Source organism: Rattus norvegicus, chromosome 14 (genome assembly GCF_036323735.1).
Source record: "Rattus norvegicus strain BN/NHsdMcwi chromosome 14, GRCr8, whole genome shotgun sequence".
Lineage (NCBI taxonomy): Eukaryota > Metazoa > Chordata > Mammalia > Rodentia > Muridae > Rattus > Rattus norvegicus.
The window spans coordinates 2,577,273-2,597,459 of NC_086032.1; the positions used below are offsets into that span (position 1 = coordinate 2,577,273).

The window sequence follows — 20,187 nt, forward strand, 5'->3', positions numbered from 1 at the left end:
CTTCTTGTGTGTGTGTGTGTGTGTGAGTGTACAGCTATTGTACAGCTAACACTTCTTATGTGTGTGTGTGAGTGAGCGTATAGCTATTGTACAGCTAACACTTCTTGTGTGTGTGTGTGAGCGTATAGCTATTGTACAGCTAACACTTCTTGTGTGTGTGTGTGAGTGAGCGTATAGCTATTGTACAGCTAACACTTCTTGTGTGTGTGTGTGTGTGAGTGTACAGCTATTGTACAGCTAACACTTCTTATGTGTGTGTGAGTGAGCGTATAGCTATTGTACAGCTAACACTTCTTGTGTGTGTGTGTGAGTGAGCGTATAGCTATTGTACAGCTAACACTTCTTGTGTGTGTGTGTGTGAGTGTATAGCTATTGTACAGCTAACACTTCTTGTGTGTGTGTGTGTGAGTGTACAGCTATTGTACAGCTAACACTTCTTATGTGTGTGTGTGTGAGTGAGCGTATAGCTATTGTACAGCTAACACTTCTTGTGTGTGTGTGTGTGTGAGTGTACAGCTATTGTACAGCTAACACTTCTTATGTGTGTGTGTGTGTGAGTGAGCATATAGCTATTGTACAGCTAACACTTCTTATGTGTGTGTGTGTGAGTGAGCGTATAGCTATTGTACAGCTAACACTTCTTGTGTGTGTGTGTGAGTGTACAGCTATTGTACAGCTAACACTTCTTATGTGTGTGTGTGTGTGAGTGAGCATATAGCTATTGTACAGCTAACACTTCTTATGTGTGTGTGTGTGTGAGTGTATAGCTATTGTACAGCTAACACTTCTTGTGTGTGTGTGTGAGTGAGCGTATAGCTATTGTACAGCTAACACTTCTTATGTGTGTGTGTGTGTGAGCGTATAGCTATTGTACAGCTAACACTTCTTGTGTGTGTGTGTGTGTGAGTGTATAGCTATTGTACAGCTAACACTTCTTATGTGTGTGTGTGAGTGAGTGTATAGCTATTGTACAGTTAACACTTCTTATGTGTGTGTGTGAGTGAGCGTATAGCTATTGTACAGCTAACACTTCTTGTGTGTGTGTGTGTGTGTGTGTGTGTGAGTGTACAGCTATTGTACAGCTAACACTTCTTGTGTGTGTGTGTGTGTGTGAGTGAGCGTACAGCTATTGTACAGGCGTCCCTCAGTGGCCAGGCAAGGAAGAAGGCACTGGATGATACCAGGATGAGGCAAATCATGAGCCATTCAAAATGGAAGCATCGATTGAAGTCTGGAGGCACCAAGAGCTCCTAAGACTCTGTCAGCTCTCTAGCCCTTCTTCCTTTTTAAAGCTGCGTGATATTCCATTGTGGGCACTGCATCCTACCTTCACCAGCAGCAGTGCAAGCTGCTTCTGCATTTTGGGGACTGTGTGCAGTACTCAGTGCACACAGATATTGATGCTATGGACAGAGACATAAGCAGAGTGCCCAGGAGGATGGCTCGGTCACATGGTGCTAGTCTAGCTTTTCTCGCTCTCTAGTGTATGAGAACCAGTTTTAGTTTTTGAAAGTTCTGTATTTCTGAAGCACAGCGAAGATGGAATACCACTTGGCTGAAATGAATTAATTTCAGGTCATTATCAGTCTTCAGTCTGGTCTACTCTTACCTCTCGTGTTATCTGAAACACTTCAAGCCTGGTGCAGACACAGCATTACTTGCTATGCACTACAGCTCCCTCATTACTATGCGTATAAGGCTTATTCAGGAACTGCTCTCTTCACTTAAACCAATTCACTGCAGGAGAAATGTTCTGTTCTTTCCTGTTTTAGTTCTCCTTGAGCAAGGTCTCACTGTGTAGACCAGGACTGTCCACCTTGCCGAAGCTTCCCACCTCAGCATCCCAAGATCCCAACATCTATTGTTATTGCACAAACCATTCACACCCGCCTCACTCATGTCATGTCAGATTTTAGGGTCATTTGACACTGTTGTCAAAACGTGTGAGTAATATATGAATGTTTATGCCGTGCATGAACCTGGAAATGACATCAACAAGTCACATGTACATGCCATGCATGAATCCAGACGTGACATCACTGAGTCATACATACATGCCGTGCATGAATCCAGACGTGACATCACTGAGTCATACATACATGCCGTGCATGAATCCAGACGTGACATCACTGAGTCATACATACATGCCGTGCATGAATCCAGACGTGACATCACTGAGTCATACATACATGCTGTGCATAAGTGCACAAGTGAAGCTACTAAATCACGTGCCACCTGCTTTCAGACTGTGCAAACCGTCTCCATCTCCGTATCAGTGTCTCATCCTACTCCACATTAACCGTGTGTGCACAAGAGAGAGGCGCAAGTGTGAGGCTGACTGGTGCCTCTCTGAAGACATGTGGCTCCTCTTTGTGTTTCCTGCCCCTCGGCACTGTCCACCAAGCACACGAGGCACTGTGACCACATTTCTACTGTTCTGTCTGTCACTATCACGTATTTTGAACACAAAGCCTTTGCTGTCATGTAGTGCAAATATCTTCCGCTACTGTGCAAATATCATACAGTTTCTCTTGGTTTTTTGGTTTTTTTTTTCCTTTCTATTCTTTTTTTTTCTTTTTGAGACAAGGTTTTATGTAGCTCAACCTAGCCGCATAAAACTGAAGATAACCCAGAAGTCTTAAGGCTTCTACCTCTCAAGAGTCGGTCATGGGCATATACCACCAAACTTGGCTTTGTGGTTGGTGGGGGGGATGGAAGGGGGAGGGACTTATGTATCCCAGCTTACTTCAAGTTAGCATATAGTCTAGGATGGTTTTGAGTTCCTAATTTTTCTGCTTTTTCCTTCCAATTGCCACCTATTTAATTCTTCCCTTCCTTCCTTCCTTCCTTCCTTCCCTCTCCTTCCTTCCTTTCTTCCTTCCTTCCTTCCTTTCTTTCTTTCTTTCTTTCTTTCTTTCTTTCTTTCTTTCTTTCTTTCTTTCTTTCTTTCTTTCAGACAGGGTCTTATTGAAGCCCAAATGAGCCTAAAACTCAAAGCCATCCTCCTAAGTACTGGGACGACAGGTGCGAGCCTCCTGGTACTCTTACTGGTGTTTGTAGAGGACGGGAAGTTGCTGTTCAAGAAGTGGTGAGCAGAAGTAGTCTCTTAGGGAAAATGTACCCTTTCAAAGTGTTAAATGCAAACTTTACACCTAAAAGTATCAGTGACAAGGAAGCCTAGACACCGGCTTTAAGAGTTATTTATTATTGTATGAGCACATGCATGGCTGCACACATGGACATGTACACATGCTTACACAGGTCAGAGGAAAACCACTAGCCAGTTCTCTCTTTCCAGAGTGGATTCTGGAAACTTAAACCTGACCGGCAGGTTTACCTTCTGAGCCATCTCATCAGCCCCAAGTTCTTATATTAATAAATTACTTTAAAAGTACTTTATCAGCTTCTCTTGAAAATAACATCTATCTTTATTTCCATTTAAAACTGTACCAGGAGCTGAAGTGTGAGTTTAGTGGCAGAGCACTTACTTACCTTGCATGTGAGGTCCTGAGTCTGGTCCCCACCAATACAGAGATACCCACAATCCCAAGTTGGTTGATGACTGATAGGTGCTATAAATGATCATACATATTATTAGCCACCTCTAGGTGCCTAACATCTGCCTACATGTGGTTGGTGGCCATCCGTGGGACAGTGGAGACACAGAGCATTTATTATAAGGAATTACAGGAGCTGGAGAATCGGCTCAGTCATTAAGAGTATGTACTGCTTTCCCAGAGGACCTAAGTTCAGTTCCTCACACTGGCATTGGGTGGCTCCCAACATAACTCCAGCTCCATGGCATCCAGCATCCTCTTCTGGACTGTGTGGGCACCGGCACCCAGGCTATATAGACAGATACGTAAATTAAAATCAATTTTAAAGCCTCGTCAAAAAGGAAGGGATTAAATTGCAGGGACTGGGGAAAGTTCAGTCAGTTGAGTGCTTTGCCACACAAATACCCTCATTGAAAAGCAGGGAGAGGTGAAGGAGCCTCTTACAATCTTAGTGTTGGGGAAGTGAACAAAGCAAGATTCCTGTGCTCTCCGTACACCTGCTCTAGCCGAACTGGCGATCCTATCTCAAGGTGGATAGCATTCATAAAGACTACACCCAAGGCTCCCCTCTGGTCTCCACATGCATGGGTAGACGTGGGTATATGTATGCGCGCACACGCACGCGCACGGACACGCGCGCGCACGGACACGCGCGCGCACGGACACGCGCACGGACACGCGCGCGCGCGCACACACACACACACACACACACACACACACACACACACACGTCACAGCTTCTAAACTGTTCTAAACTTCCAGGGGCCAGGATTATTGATCCTCCAACCTCTTTTTCCCCCCACTCTGTCTCTTTGGAGTAGCCATAGCCTTCATTAGTTTCGGGGCTGCCCAGCCTCTGAGCCAACACCGTCAGGCCTGAGAGGTTCTTTCATCCAGATTCACAGTCACATTCTAAACAGGCATGGAGCCCTGTCCGTCCTCCCCAGGTCCAACGCACACGTGACCCACTACTCTGCTCTGCCTCAGGTTGAGCATCAGTGGAGAGACCTAAGGTCTGAAACGCTCCAGAATCCGGACAGTTCAGCCTCAACCTGACACTATGCCTGGACAATTCTATGTCTGACTTCATGGAACAGAATGTGGTAAAAATGCAAACACGCTAAAAATGCTGTTATAAAACTATATTTGTGTATATGCATAAACATTGCTCATACATGGAACATAAGTGCATTTAATGTTGCTGGCTGAAGATCTCACTATATTAATTATATGCAAATATTTCCAAATGTGAAATTCAAAACGCTTTTGGTTCCAAGAGTTTTCAAAAAAGGAGAGACTGGAAACACAAGGGACTTCAACATAATAGAGGGGATTCACAGCCAACATCAACCCAAAGGGACTTAAACTCAAAGCAGTACTATAAAATCAGGAACAAGACAAGGAAGATTCCAAACAGATCCATGTTTGTCGTCCTGCACAAACCTCAACTCCAAATGCATCAGGACCTCAACATGAGCCCAGAGACACTGAACCCAATCAGAGAGAAAGTGGGATAGGCCTGAACTCATCAACACAGCAAATGGCTTCCTGAGCAGAGCACCCTCAGCACAGGCACCGAGAACAACAATTAGTACGTGGCACCTCATGAAACCAAGATGCTTCTGTATGGTGACAGATACCAGCACTGGGACAAAGGGGCAGCCCACAGAATAGGGAATTCTCATCGGCTACTGCACATCTGGTAAAGGACTAATATCTAAAATATAAAAAGATATGAAACAACTGGACATCAAGAAAACAACCCAATTTAAAAATGGAGTACCAATCTAAACAGGAAGTTCTCAAAAAGACAAGACACAAATGGCTGAGCAGCACCTAAGGAAACGGCCAGCATCCGCACCTAAAGAAACGGCCAGCATCCGTGGTCACCAGGGAAATGAGAGCAGAGGTTTCATCTTATACCCATCCGAACAAGCAACACTAAGAACACTGACAGCTCCTGCTGGGCAAGCATGTGGAGCAAGGGTGTTGGGACACTCATTCACTACTAGAGTACAAGCTTGTACAGCCACTGTGGAAATCGGTGTAGTGGTTCCTCAGGGAGCAAGGCATAGATCTACCTCAAGACCCAGCTATACTACTTTTTGACATATACCCAAAAGACTCTACATCCTACTGCAGAGACCCTTGCTCTAAACAATGCTCATAGATACTGGATTTGTAATAGCCAAGAATTGGACATAGCAATAGATGTCTGTCTGTGGATGAATGGATTAAAAATGCGGTGCATGTACACAGTGGAATATTACTCGGCTGTTAAAAATGTAGTGCATGTACACACAGTGGAATATTACTCAGCTGTTAAAAATGTGGTGCATGTACACAGTGGAATATTACTCAGCTGTAAAAAACAAAATAATGAAATTCACAGGAAAATGGCTAGAGATAGAAAAAAAATCATTCCTAGTGAGGTGATCAGATGCATAGAGACAAAGGAGGTGCAGGTGGTAGTAATTCACATATGTGGATCTTAGCTGTTCTGCCTTCAGTAAACAGGGCACAATACATACAACCACAGACGTGATTACAGAGTAAAGGGCTGAGGGGAGGGAAAGATCTCTCTAGGAAGGGGAAATAGAATACAGTTATGGATGGACAATGGGAAGAGAGGGCAGGGACAGGAGGATCAAATAGGGTGGGGACACATGTGGGGTTGGGGACAGCTAAAGGTAAGGGCCATTTGATGAGTTGTATGGAGACACAAAACAGCAGAAGTTTCTTAAACATGGCAAACACTGTTGCTGACAAGGACATTTACAGAACTCACAGTACATGGGAAGAGGTCATGCTGGGGCCTAAGCACAGCCTTCACCCCATTCACTTGTGTTCATGGTACCAGAAGACATTCTGAACATTACTAGCCAAGAGAGGTAAACACAAACCAGCCACAAACCCTGAGTCTACAACTGTGGCCTGACTTAAGATCTACACTGGTGGCACCAAGCTTGTGGACATAAAAACACTGTTGGAATTAAGGCCTACTCCATGAGATGGAACCATGCCCGACACTGCCTGGATGACCAAGAACCTGACACTAGATAGGTCATGGACCTAGAGTAAACAAAATACCATAGTTCTGCTGCAGGAACAGCAATAGAATGACTCCTGGGGATGAGGACACTCGCTGAGCCCAGGTCAGCGCCTCACTTGTCTTCAAAGAAGTTTCTTCCTGCACTCAGTGGGAGCAGAGACCCACAGTGTGCAGTACGCAGAGTGAGACACCTGGGAACTCGGTCTTTCATGTCTAGGCTCAGCAAACCCCATGGAGCCGGAGGGAACCAGTGGGAATGGAGGACACCAAGGGAATGAGGCCTTCTAGACCCAACAGGACTGACACAGATAGAACTCGGAGAGACTGTGACAGCACTAACAGGTTCTGCACAGGTCTCAGTTAGACAGGGTCCCCGTGCTGAGAGGAAGCAGACACAAGCCCCTCTCCATACTAAACCAGAAGCTATGTTCAACTTAACCCACCTGCAAAGGAAAGCTTAGTTTTCCCCAGGGGAGTAAAATTCAAACCAGGCCCGATGCCCTGCAGTAGGTGGACGACACAGTGAACTTAATCGTCCTTTGGAGGGTTTCTGACTCCTATCTCTGCCTGGGCAGCTTTTTTGACCGTATTGATCTTTTGCTTATATTTTATGGTTTATGGTTTTATGGGTTGTCTGTGTGTGTTTCCTGTGCCTTTTCTCGGGTTCTTTTTCTCCTGCTTCTTTGCTTTGTCCTATTCTGGTTTGTTCTATTCTCATTTTTTAATTATTATGTTTTTCTGTTTTCTAATGAGTGTGAAAAGGAAGAGTGTGGATTTGGTGGTGGGGATGTGGGGAGGATCCGAGAGGAGTTGGGGGATAAAAACTGTAATCAGAAAAAACTGTGAGAACATCTATTTTCAGGAATAAATAAATCAAGAAAATTTAAAATAACCCAGTCAGGAATCTTAGCCTAAGCAACTATACCAGAGAGGAAGGAATACAGGGAGGGAGGGAGGAGGAAAGGGAGGGAGGGGGAGGAAGAGAGGGTAGTAAGGGAGGGCTGGGGCTGCAGCGGTGGGGGCACACATGCTTGTGTGTGCGAGAGTCTAAGCTAAAGCCCACCCCAAGTAAACCACCGCCACCAAGAAAGCAAGAAACTGATGCCATTTACAGTAGCATTTAAAGGATTTATTTTTATTATTTTAGGGGTATGAACTTGGAGGAGGCTGGGCGGGGGGTACATCACATGAATGCAAGTCCACAGAGGTCAGAAGTAGCAGATGCTCCTGGAGCTAGGGTTCCAATCCCAGGAAGAGCAGTACACACCCTTAACCACTGAACCACCTCTCTAGTGCCTACAATTGCATTCTAAAGGCTGGAAGTGTGGCTCAGTGGCAAGTGCTTATGTAGTAGGTAGGGCGAAAATAATAAAGTTGTTCTGAACAAACTTAGCCAAGGAGTGATGTCTGTCTACTGGAGTGTAAAAGAAGTGTAGATGGGAGACAGAGCCTGTTCGATGGCTCCAGTCAGGAAAGGCCAAAACTGTGCCAAAACTGACCACTGGAGTTTTATCCTTGGGACCCACGAGGGGTAAGTAGAGAAATGACTATCGTGAATCCTGTTCTGTTCAATAAGGGCCACACCCAACAAACAAACAAACTAAATACATTGAGTTTAAAAATTATAAAACAACTAAAGAGAACCTTAGGAAGAAAGTGAAAAGAGTCCCCCCCAGAGGAGGCTCAGTGGTTAAGGAACCTGGCTCCTCTTCCTCTTCCAGAGGACAAAGGTTTAGCTCCTGGCACCACATGGAGGCTCACAACCATCTGAGACTCAGTTCAGGGAGTCCTACTCCCTCTTCTGACCTGTGAGGACACGGCATGCAACACACTCACACACGCAGCCAGAACACTCACACACCTAAAGTAAAAGGTTAAGCGTTGAAGAGACAATCACATGGAAAGATGCCCCACTCCGTGTGCATGGAGCAGGTCTAGCTGTTCAATGTCCCCAAAGCGCCTTCCTCTCTCCCTAGAACTCAAGGTGAGGAACAGCACAGCCTTGGCTCAGACTAAGGGATTTTCTGACGAGGAGGAGCTAGGGGTTGGAGAGACGGCTCAGCAGTTAAAGCACTGGCTGTGCTTACAGAGTGATTGATTCCTAGGACACACACTTAGAGGCTCACAACCATTTAACTGCAGCTCTAGGAGATCCACCGTCTCTTCTAGACCCCGAGGGCACCGAACACGTGGGGCACAACCACACACACAGACAAAACACCATATGCATAAAGGAAACTGAATCGGGAAGCATGTGAAACAGCTGGCCCACGCTGCTGTGTGACCGGTACCTCAGTGTCACTTTCCAAGATCAGAGTTGTCTTATATTTGCCCATGTCTTCACTGTCATTAATCAGACTCAGGAAAAACAAATAAAAACAAAACCCCCAAACCAATTTCAAAAAATTCTAAGGACAAGGAGCCAAAGCTCCCAGAAGGCCACAGGCCACAAGCCGTCCAGCACTGGCAGGCCAAGAAGTCACAGGGGAAGCAGTGCTGCGGTGAGAACACAAAACAGGCTGGAAAAACGTTCCCACCACCAAACAAAATAGAGAGTCAATGCCATCTCTGTGAAAACTACAGAGACACCTCACAGACAAAGGGAAACTTCTAAAGTCAGTATAAACTACACAAGAGGGCAAGTGGCCAAGACAATGTAAAGAATGAAAGAATAAAGCTAGCTTTAAACTATGCCACAAGGCTATAGGAAGCAAAATCATTTGGCCCTGTCACAAACAGAGCAGGAGCCTGACCCGGATGGAATGCCTGTAATCCCAGCATTCCGGCACAAGCATGAGGTCAGCAGATCATCCTTTCCTACTCTCTGGGCTCAAGGTCAAACCCAGTTACCTGAGAACCTGTCTCATATAAAAGAAAACCAAATATATGGGAAAAGAAGAATAAAAAATAAAACTCAAACTCCCCAAGTTAGGCATGGTGGTACACACATTTAGTAATAGCACTGGAGAGGCAGAGGCAGGTGGATCTCCATGAGCTCCAGGCCAGCCAGAGCTACAGTGAGAGCCTGTCTCCAAACAGATGCACAGACAGTACATCAGAATAGAATCCCATACATAAATCCATACATAAACCTTTAGGAAAACTGCAAGTCCACACCTCAGAGAGCATTTGCATGCATGTGCATATAGATGCACATGCCTATACATAAATATAAGTCCTAGTAAACAGGACAGTGTGGGTTGAATCCACAGGACTGAAAAAGCAAAAACAAGAGCTAGAGAAAGAGCTTATCATTCAGAGTATTTACTACTCTAACACAGGACTCACGTTTGATTCCTAGCACCCTATAGGGCAACTCACCACCTCCTCTAACTAGTTCTAGAATGTCTGATAGTTGCACAGACACCTGCTCTATGCACACATACCCACACAGGCAGACACATAATTTAAGAAAAAGATAAATCTTTACAAAGACCTCTGGAGAAAACTTAATGTACATGTGAAAGAAGTCAATCTCATTAGTTGCACTGTGTTGTAAACCTGTGATCCAGCACTGGGAGTGCAACAGGGTCATTCAAGGACATCTCAGTTACACAACAAGTTTAAGGACAGAGTGAGCTAAATGGGGCCTGTTTCAAACAAGTAGCATTTCTGGGTTGATGGCTTTAAGTTTTGATAGGTGCTTGCTTTGTACTGGTTGTTTTGACAGTTTTAAAACCATAAACAAGCCTAAACATTTATATTTCCATGGAAGAGAGTGTCCTTGGCTATTTCAAAGTCACCCCTGAGTGCATTACACATTCCGTTTAAAATGTACAAGTGGATGAAAGAAGTTCCGGTGACACCAGTAAGGAAAAACCCACCACTGTCCGAAGGGCTAAGAGGCAAAGATTTTCCCATCTCTGGTTTGAGATCCCTGAAGGGCCAGCTCCTCAGGAAGCCAGGGCAGGGACACCACTGCAGGCCAGAAGTTGGCAGAGCCTGTCTCCTTTAGAGCAGTGGCTGGGCATGAGGGCCCTAGGACCCCTTGGTAGGGCACTAGCCTAGCACAGACAGCTCTGGGTTTGCTTCTAGGACCACACTTGAGGTGTAAAGCGCAGTCTCAGAAAGGAATTCTCCAGAACCAGACTTCAATTAGGACAAACAGGTGCTTTTCCTCCCTCCTTCCCTCCTTCCCTCCCTCCCTCCCTTCCACATAAGTAAGGAAATGGCCTGTCGATAACTTAATTTCCACCAGGAATATGGCCAGGGGAGCTATCATAGTTAAAGCATTGAGGTTTCCTTTTCAAATTTTATGACTCAACTACATTTGGATTATGTAGATAAGATAATGTCAAAAGTTGGCCATGCCTGTGAGATGCTGGGACATGCCCCCTCACCCTCAGTGATCCCTGCTTCCTTCTTTTCCGTATCTTCAACTTATCTATACCAGTCTCTTGTCACATAAACTTAGTGTAGTCTGGCATAGACCAGTGATCCCAGCACTAGGAGGCTGAAGCAGGAAGACCACAGGTTTGAGGCCAGTCTGGACTACATAACAGACTTATTTCAAAACAAAACTTCTTTCCTTTTCTTCAAGACACATGATTAGAGTGTTACGATTAGAGTATTAATGTCTCTTCATACCCAGGCCTTGAAACACCATGAATTATCCTGACTCTTCCTTAAAACAATGTCTCACAATCCTATTACCTCCTTGGAGCCTCAGCGTTGGTTTGTGTATCTCACACAGAGCACCCCAATCTGCACTGTGAGCATTACCTGCTTCATACCTGGCTTCCTCCTCGCTCCTTACAACTTCCCCTACACTAGCACTCACCATGTTCAGTTCTTAAGTCCAATGGACTCGTACTTTACCTGACCAGACTGCGTGGCAGTCTGTCACTGGACTATTACTGTGACACTCCTAAAACTCTGTTTCCCAGGACACCATCTTCCAAATTCTATTTGTTCATCTGTTAAATATTTGTAAAGCACTTAGGATGCCAAAGCCCAATGTTACAGCTGAGGCTGGAGACTTCTTTCGGGTCCCTGTGAACAGATAATTATCACTTGACAAACATAAGTAGTGCTCTGACAGGAAAAATGGGGCACCGGGGAGCCAGAGAGGAAAGAGGGGCATCAGTTACCTCCCCTGTGACCATGGTCTACTGTGCTAACTTCTGGTCCCATTCTTAATCCCTCCCTTCCCTTCCCTTCCCTTCCCTTCCCTTCCCTTCCCTTCCCTTCCCTTCCCTTCCCTTCCCTTCCCTTCCCTTCCCTTCCCCTCCCCTCCCCTCCCCTCCCCTCCCCTCCCCTCCCCTCCCCTCCCCTTTTCCTTTCCCTCTGGTCTCTGCCTCAGTCTCTTTTTCTCCCCTCTCCCCTTTCCCCAGGCTGGTCTCAAACTCACTCTATAGCCAAGGATGTCCTAGGATTCCTGATCCTCCTACCTGCACCTCCCAAGTGTTGCGATTATAGATGTTGGGCACCATGCCTGCCTATCCCCCTTAACTTCATAAAGTGAGTGTACTTCATTTTATGCCAACCTTAGACACCACAAGTTATTAAGTGCTTTCATACAGACTACTATCCTGCCCTACATACCAACCACTAGGTTCCATTTGGTTGCTTGTCACCCCCCACCCGTCCCCCATGAGCTCATGTAACAGAGATGTCCTCAGATTTTTGTCCAAGCATTTGCTTAAGACCAAACTTTTCAAAAGCCTGACCTTCGGGACACATAGATCCTTTGATAAATTGACACCTTACTCATTGTGAGACTTAGCTCTTGCTACTCCATCAATCCTACATTACACTAGCCGCTCAGAAATGAGCAGTTCTTGGGTTAGGGATATGTCCAGTGGTTAGAAGTGCTTATAGGACATTCCTGAGGACCAGCAGGCCAGAGAGCTGTGCAGACCCAGCATCCACATAACAGGCACATGGGCGTGCACACACACACACACACACACACACACAATTTCTTTTAAAACTCAAAAAGTCTTGTCAGGTGTAATGGTAAAAACATTTGTAATCCTGGCACCGGTGAGATGGAGGCAAGCAAGACCAGTTTGGACTACCGAGCCAAGCAATTATCCATGGTTCCACCTCACTCTATGTATTGACCTTTGAATCACTTCTACACCACAGCCGCCATTATCACTCTTAAATCCAACTTCCATCTGCTCTAGGAGATGGGGTTGTCTTTTGTGAGACACCTCCCTCGTTCCTTTCCTCATACCTGCTCCTTCCCGTGGTCCACAGGCACTCTTGTCCATGCACAGGCCTGTGCCTGGAGGTGGGGCACACAGCAGAGGGTCTGGTATATTCCAAAGTGCTCCATAGGGTAGGAGACTGAATCGAAGACCAGGATTTCCCTGCCCTCAATATCCACAGACACAGAACAGGCACAACAAAGGCGCTCTAAATATTCTCCCGCCTTCTCGAAACTACAGTACAGAAAATGGCCCGACACTCCAACCACGAAGGAACCGTTACGCCCCGGACTTTGCGCCAACCTCCTTCCAAGCCTTGAGTAGGAAGGCTAAGCACTAGAAGCGGGAAAAAGTGGAGAAAATGGTCCACAAGTTCGCAGCTGGTCAAGACCAAAGGACGGCGGCTCCCAGCTCCCCAGGGCTTCAGGCCGCACGCACTCGGTTGGGCAATGGCCTCCCAACTGCCCTCCCTGCGGCCCACTGCTCATGGGGGAGGGGAGAGGCAAAAAAAACGGTTATTCTCACCCAAAGAGCCGCCAGGGGCGGCCCCGGGGCCGAGCCTCTGTAGCAATGGTAGTACCTCTTAGGAAGGGACCTTATCCAATCACCCTCTCCGTTTGCACTAGATGAAGCAGTGCAGGGCCCTCGCTCCCGGCTCTCCACCGGTGGCCGCCAGCTCTCGCCCGGATGGCGGCTGTCAGCAGCCAGCGACTGGCGCCTTTATGGGACTCACCCGCGAGCCGCCTGCTGATTGGCCAGAGCCTGCCACGTGACTGTGCCTGCGCCTCAAACCCTGCGGAGGTGTGAGTCTGGTCTGTGGCAGCTGAGGCTTTGAAGGTAGGCTTCGTGGGTTGGGTGTATTCGCTCCCTACCGCAGTCCAGGAAGGGGTGGGCCTGCAAGCACAGTGGCTGACAGAGGTTTGCTGTTTGCTTGCTTGACTGGTTTAGGTTCTGCAATTATTATTTACTATACTTTGTTTTCCAAAGGAGGAGGGTGGAATTACTAAGTTTTTATTCTGTATGCTTTCCGTGCAGAGGACAACCTCCAAGAGTCAGTTCTCACTGTCCAACCACGTGGGTCCCAAGGATAGCAACTCTGGTCATAGAGGTGCCGCTGGTGCCTTTAACCCATGAGCCATCTCCTTGGTCCAAGAGGTTTGCGTTCTCCTCATGGTCTGACCCTGTGTGTTTTTCTTCAGCCTTCCGCATAGCTCATGTCTCTAGTCTGAAATCGATAATAGACACAGCTTTGTTTTGTTCTTTTTGTTTTTTTTTTTTTGCTGTTGTTTTGCTTTTTGTTTTTTTTTGAGATAGGGTTTCTCTGCGTACCCCTGGCTGTTCAGGGCTACGCTAACTCACCAACTCACACAAATCTGCTTGCCTCTGCCTCCTGAGTGCTGGGATTAAAGGCGTGGACCACCACAGCTGGGATACTCAGGGGCTTTAAAAAGGCTCTTATCACAGCCGCTTGAGGTGATTTAGGAGTTTGAGTTTTAGTAACTACCTCCTGGTGTCTTGGGGCTTGGGGGCACTTTAAGTGTAACAGCCTAAAGCTGTGTTGAGCAGATTAGGGTTTTTTGTTTTGTTTTGTTTTGTTCCTTTGTTTTTATCCAATTGTAAAGTTCCCATTTGTTGTTTTGAGACGGGGTCTCACGGAAGTCTTGGCTGACCTTAAACTGGCTGTATAGATGAGGCCTGCATCAACTCACAGATCTGCCTGCCTGCTTCCTGAATGCTGGGATTAAAGGTGTATGCCTCAGGCCTACCTCCAAGTAGTCCTAGATGCACCAAGAAGAAAAGAGAGAACAGCTGGTGGTTGCCTTAACTTGCCAAGAAACATCTGAGCACACCAACAGCATCGTCTTCACCAGTGTGAAGGAAACACCAGACCGTGCTCTCAAAGGAAGCAGGGCAGTCCTCCCAACTAGAAGCTACAAATCTCCACACATGTAGCTGTCCCCACGGAAGGCCCTTCTCTCCAAAACACCAAAAAAAAAAAAAAAAAAAAAAAAAAAGGCTTACTTCAGACATAGAATTAGAAAGTACTCATTTTTCTTTTTTTTTCTTTTATTTGATTTTTTTTTTTCCAGAGCTGAGGACCAAACCCAGGGCCTTGCGCATGCTAGGCAAGTGCTCTACCACCGAGCTAAATCCCCAACCCCTTATTTAATTTTTTTAACTTATGCACTGTACATCCTGCTCACAGCCCCCCTCCCAGTCACCCTCTCCCACCATCCCACGATCCCTTTCCCCTCTGAGTGGGTGGGGGCCCTCCTGGGTAACACCCCAACCCCAACCCCCGACACTTGGCATTTCAAGTCTCTGTGAGGCTAGGTGCCTCCTCTCCCAGTGAGGCCAGCCCAGCTAGAAAAATATCCCACATACAGGTAGCAGCTTTTGGAATAGCCGTTGTTCTAGGGGTTGGAGACAAACTTTTATGTTTGTCAAGTTGCACATCTGCCATATATGAGCAGGGAGGTCTAGGTCTTCGGCTGGCAGTTCAAGCCCCAAGGATCCAGGTTAATTGACTCTGTTGGTCTTTCTATGGAGTTCCTATCCCCTTCTACACCCACAATCCTTCCTCCTATTCTTCCATAAGAGTCCCCAAGCTCCATCTTCTGTTTGGCTGTGGGTGTCTGCATGTGCTGAGCAGAGCCTCTCAGAGGACAACATGCTCTTGTCTGCAAGTGTCTTAGTCAGGGTTCTCTAGAGTCACAGAACTTATGGATAGTCTCTATACAGTAAGAAAATTTGTTACTGACTTACAGTCTGTAGTCCAACTCAGCAGCAGCTGCAAATGGATGTCCAAGGCTCTAGTGGTGGCTCAGTCCCACAAGGCAGGTAGGCAAAAAAGATAGTCTTCCTTCTTCTAACGTCCTTATATAAGTCTCCAGCAGGAGGTGTGGCCCAGATTAAAGGTATGTACCACCACGCCTGGATCTGGGACTTACTTTGTCCCAGGTGACCTTGAACTCAGAGATCTCCTTGCCTCAGGCTCCTGGGATTCATAGCCACTTTGTCTCAAGGTCTCCACACCGAGATCTGGGTCAGAAACTTGTATCTCCCAGCCTCAAGATCAGGATCAAAGGTGAGCCTTCCAGAGCTGGAGAGATGGGTTAAGAGCACTGACTGCTCTTCTAGAGGTCCTGAGGTCAGTTCCCAGCAACCACATGGTGGCTCACAACCATCTGAAATGGGATCTGGTGCCCTCTTCTGGTGTGTCTGAAGACAGCAACAGTGTGCTCATATATAATAAATAAATCTTTAAAAAAAAAAAAAAAAAGGTGAGCCTTCCAATTCTAGATTGTAGTTCATTCCAGATATAATCAAGTTGACAACCAGGAATAGCCACTAGAGCAAGCATAACAGGGCCTCATTAATAGACTCAGGGATTGGTGCTTGCCCATGGGCTGGATCTCAAGTTAGGCCAGTTATTGATAGGTCATTCCCTTAGTCTCTGCTCCATTCCCCAGGCCCATATTTCTTGTAGACAGGATAAATTTTGGGTCGAAAGTTTTGTGGGTGGGTTCGTCTCTCTATTGCAGCACTGGGGTTCCTGCCTGGCTATAGGAGGTGACCTCTTCAGGTTCCACATCCCCAATGTAGTGAGTCACAGCTAAGGTCACCCCCATTGATTCTTGGGTGGTTCCGTGATCCCAAGTCTCCATCTCCTCCCAGAAATTCCCCCCACCTCCTCACCCCTGTCAGTTGCAGATTTTCATTAATGTTCATGGTCATCTAGCCATCTCTCCTGTCCCTTCCCCACGCCTGATCCTGTATCCCCCATTTCTCTGCCCACACCACCTCCCTCCCACTTCCCTCCCTCCATCTGCCGCTTATGACTATTTTATTCTCCTTCCAAATGAGATTCAAGCTTCCTCACTTGGGCTTTCCTTCTCGTTCAGCTTCTTTGGGTCTGTGGAGTCAATAACGTGGTACCTGTATTTTATGGCTAATATCCACTTATAAGTGAGTGCAAACCATGCATGTCCTTTTGTGACTGAGTTACCTCACTCAGGAGGATATTCTCAAGTTCCATCCATTTGCCTGCAAATTCATGATGTCTTTAATAGCTGAATAGTATTCCATTGTATAAATGTACCACATTTTTTTTAATCCATTCTTCAGTTTGAAGGACATCTAGGTTTCCAGTTTCTGGAATTTATGAAAATTGCTGCTATGAACATAGTGGAGCATGTGTCTTTGTGGGATGTTGGAGCATCTTTTGGGTATATGCCCAGGCATAGTACAACTGGGTCTTCAGGTAGAACTATTCCCAGTTTTCTGAGAAAACACCAAATTGATTTCCAGAGTAGTTGTACAAATTTTGCACTCCCGCTCACAGTGGAGGGTGTTCCCCTTGCTCCACATCCTTGCCAGCATGTGCTATCATTTGAGTTTCTACCTTAGCCATCTAACAGGCATAAGACAGAATCTCAGATGAAAAAGGACCTCTGAACCTGTAAGCCAGCCCCAGTTACAAGTCGTCCTTATAAGAGTTGCCTTGGTCATGGTGTCTGTTCACAGCAGTAAAACCCTAACTAAGACCTGCATCAAGAAATTTTATATTATTTGTGGCTATTGGAAAGGGTGCTGTTTCTCTGATTTCTCTCTCAGACCATTTATCACTTGTGTAAAGAAGGGCTAGCGATTTCTTTGACTTAATTTTGTACCCAACCACTTTGCTGAAGGTGTTGATCAGCTGTAGGAGTCCAGTAGTAGAATTTTTGGGGTCACTTATGTATAATATCATAGCATCTGCAAATAGTGATATTTTGACTTCTTCCTTTCCAATTTGTATCCCCTTGATCTCCTTTAGTTGTCTGATTGCTCTGGCTAGGACTTCGAGTACTATATTGAATAAGTAGGGAGAGAGTGGGCAGCCTTGTCTTGTCCCTGATTTTAGTGGAAATGCTTTAAGTTTCTCTTCATAAAGTCTGATGTTGGCTTGCTGTATATCGCCTTGATTAGGTTTAGGTATGTTCCCTGTGTCCCTGATTTCTTGAGTACCTTTAACATGAAGGTGTATTAGATTTGATCAAAGGCTTTTTCAGCATCTAATGAGATAATCATATGATTTTTTTTCTTTCACTTGGTTTATATGGTGGATTATGGTGATGGACTTTTGCATATTGAACCATCCCTGCATCCCTGGGATGAAACCTACATCATCCATCAAGATCAAATAGGTTCCTGGATTCAGTTTGCAAGTATTTTATTGAGTATTTTTGCATCAGTGTTCATAAGAGAAACCAGTCTGGACGTTCTCTTTCTTTGTTGAGTCTTTGCGTGGTTTCGGCATCAGGGTGACTGTGGCCTCATAGAATGAGTTTGGCAGTGTTCCTTCTGTTTCTACTTTGTGGAATAGTTTGTGGAGTATTGGAATTAGCTCTTCTTTGAAAGTCTGGTAGAATTCTGCAGTAAAACCATCTACCCTGGGCTTTTCTTTTTTCCTTTGGTGGGGAGACTTTTAATAACTGCTTCTATTTCTTTAGGAGTTATGGGGGTGTTTAAATAGTTTACCTGATCTTGATTTAGCTTGGTAAGTGGTATCTGACAAGAAAATCATCTATTTAATTAAAAATTTCCGTATTTGTGGAGTACAGGTTTTTGGAGTGAGACCTAATGGTTCTTCAAATTTCCTCGGTGTCACTTGTTTTGTCTCCCTCTTCATTACTGGTTTTGTTTATTTGGATACTGTTTCTCTGTCTCTTCATTAGTTTGGCCGGTTAGTCTGGCTAGGGTTTTTCTATCTTGTTGATTTTCTCAAAGAACCAGCTCTTGGTTTTGTTGCTTCTTTGTATCGTTTTCTTTGTTTCTAACTGATTGATTTCAGCCCTGATTTTGATTATTTCCCACCTTTTACTCCTCTTTGATGTGCTTGCTTTTTTTTTTTCTAGAGCTTTCAGGTGTACTTTTAAATTGCTGATAAGAGAACTTTCTGATTTCTTTATGGAGGCACTTAGCACTATCAACATTCCTCTTAGCCCTGCTTTCATTGTGTCCCATATGTTTGGGTCTGTTGTGCCTTTATTTTCATTGAATTCAAGAAAGTCTTTAATTTCTTTCTTTATTTCTTCCCAGACCCAGAGATCACTGAGTAGAGATTTGTTCAATTTCCATGAGTGTGTAGGCTTTCCAGTGTTTCTGTGGTTGACGTCCAGCTTTAATCCAAGTTGTTCTGATAAGATACAAGGCATTAATTCAATCTTCTTCTATCAGTTGAGGCCTGCTTTGTGGTCAACTCCGTGGTCAATCTTGGAGAAGGATCCATGAGGTGCTGAGAAGAAAGTATAGTCTTTTGTGTTTGAGTGAAATATTCTATAGATGTCTGTCTGTTAGTTTCATTATTTCTCCATTAAGTTTTTGTTTTTTTTTTGTTTTTGGAGCTGGGGACCGAACCCAGGGCCTTGCGCTTGCTAGGCAAGCGCTCTACCACTGAGCTAAATCCCCAACCCCTTCTCCATTAAGTTTTTGTCTGGATGTTTTGCCAATTGGTGAGCATAGGGTGTTGAAATCTTCCACTCTTAATGTGTTGGGTTTGATATGAGATTTAAGCTTTAGCAATGTTTCGTTTACAAGTGCAGGCACCCTTGTGTTTGGGGCATAGATGTTCAGTATTGTCATAGTAGATTTTTCCTTTGATGAGTATGAAGTGTCCTTCCCTGTCTCTTTTGATTAATTTTGGTTGAAAGTCTATTTTATTAGATATTAGAATGGAGACTCCAGCTTGCTTCTTGGATCTGTTTCCTTGGGAAACTTTTTTTCCAACCTTTTACTTTGAGGTAATGTCTATCTTTATGGCTGAGGTGTGTTTCTTGGATGCAGTAGAATAATGGGTCCTGTTTTCACATCCATTCTGTTAGCTTGTGTCATTTTATTGGGAAATTGAGTCCATTGATGTTGAGAGGTATTATTGACCAACGATTGTTATTTCCTGTTATTTTGATGTTGGTAGTGTTTGTGTGTTTGTGTGTGTGTGTGTGTGTGTTAGTGTGTGTGTGTGTGTGTGTGTGCGCGCGCGCACGCGCCTGCACGCATGTGCGCTCCCTCGGCCCCCCCATGCACACTTTCCTTGTATTTGCTGGTATAGAATTACTTATTTTCTGTGTTTTCTTAGAAGTAGTTATGCTTTCTGGGTTGGAGTTTTCCTTCTAGTAGTTTCTATAGGGCTGGATCTGTGGATAGATATTGTCTGAATTTGAATTTGTCTTGAAATGTTTTGGTTTCCCCTCCACAGTGATTGGGAATTTTGCTGGATATAGTAGTCTAGGTTGGCACCTGTGGTTTTTTTAGAGGTTGCAAAATATCTGACCAGGTACTTCTAGTTTTTAGAGTCTCTGTTGAGAAGTTGGGTATAATCCTGATAAGTCTTTCATTGAATGTTACCTGGACATTTTCCCTTGCTGCTTTTAATATTATT

At 45.2% G+C, this 20,187-nt stretch overlaps 1 protein-coding gene across 21 annotated transcripts in view; it reads right to left on the minus strand.

Annotated features, from left to right (window-relative positions):
• The window catches only part of Brdt (bromodomain testis associated), a 58,506-nt gene extending 44,998 nt beyond the window's left edge, over positions 1 to 13,508 (minus strand). For 15 of the 21 annotated variants that reach the window (XM_063273033.1, XM_063273029.1, XM_063273032.1 and 12 more), the window contains exon 1: positions 13,290 to 13,508. The gene's annotated coding sequence lies outside the window, so the exon portion shown is untranslated. The remainder of the gene's footprint in view (positions 1 to 13,289) is intronic. The other 6 variants (XM_063273035.1, XM_063273036.1, NM_001402393.1 and 3 more) reach the window with 5 other exon arrangements.
• Between the last annotated feature and the right edge of the window lie 6,679 nt (positions 13,509 to 20,187).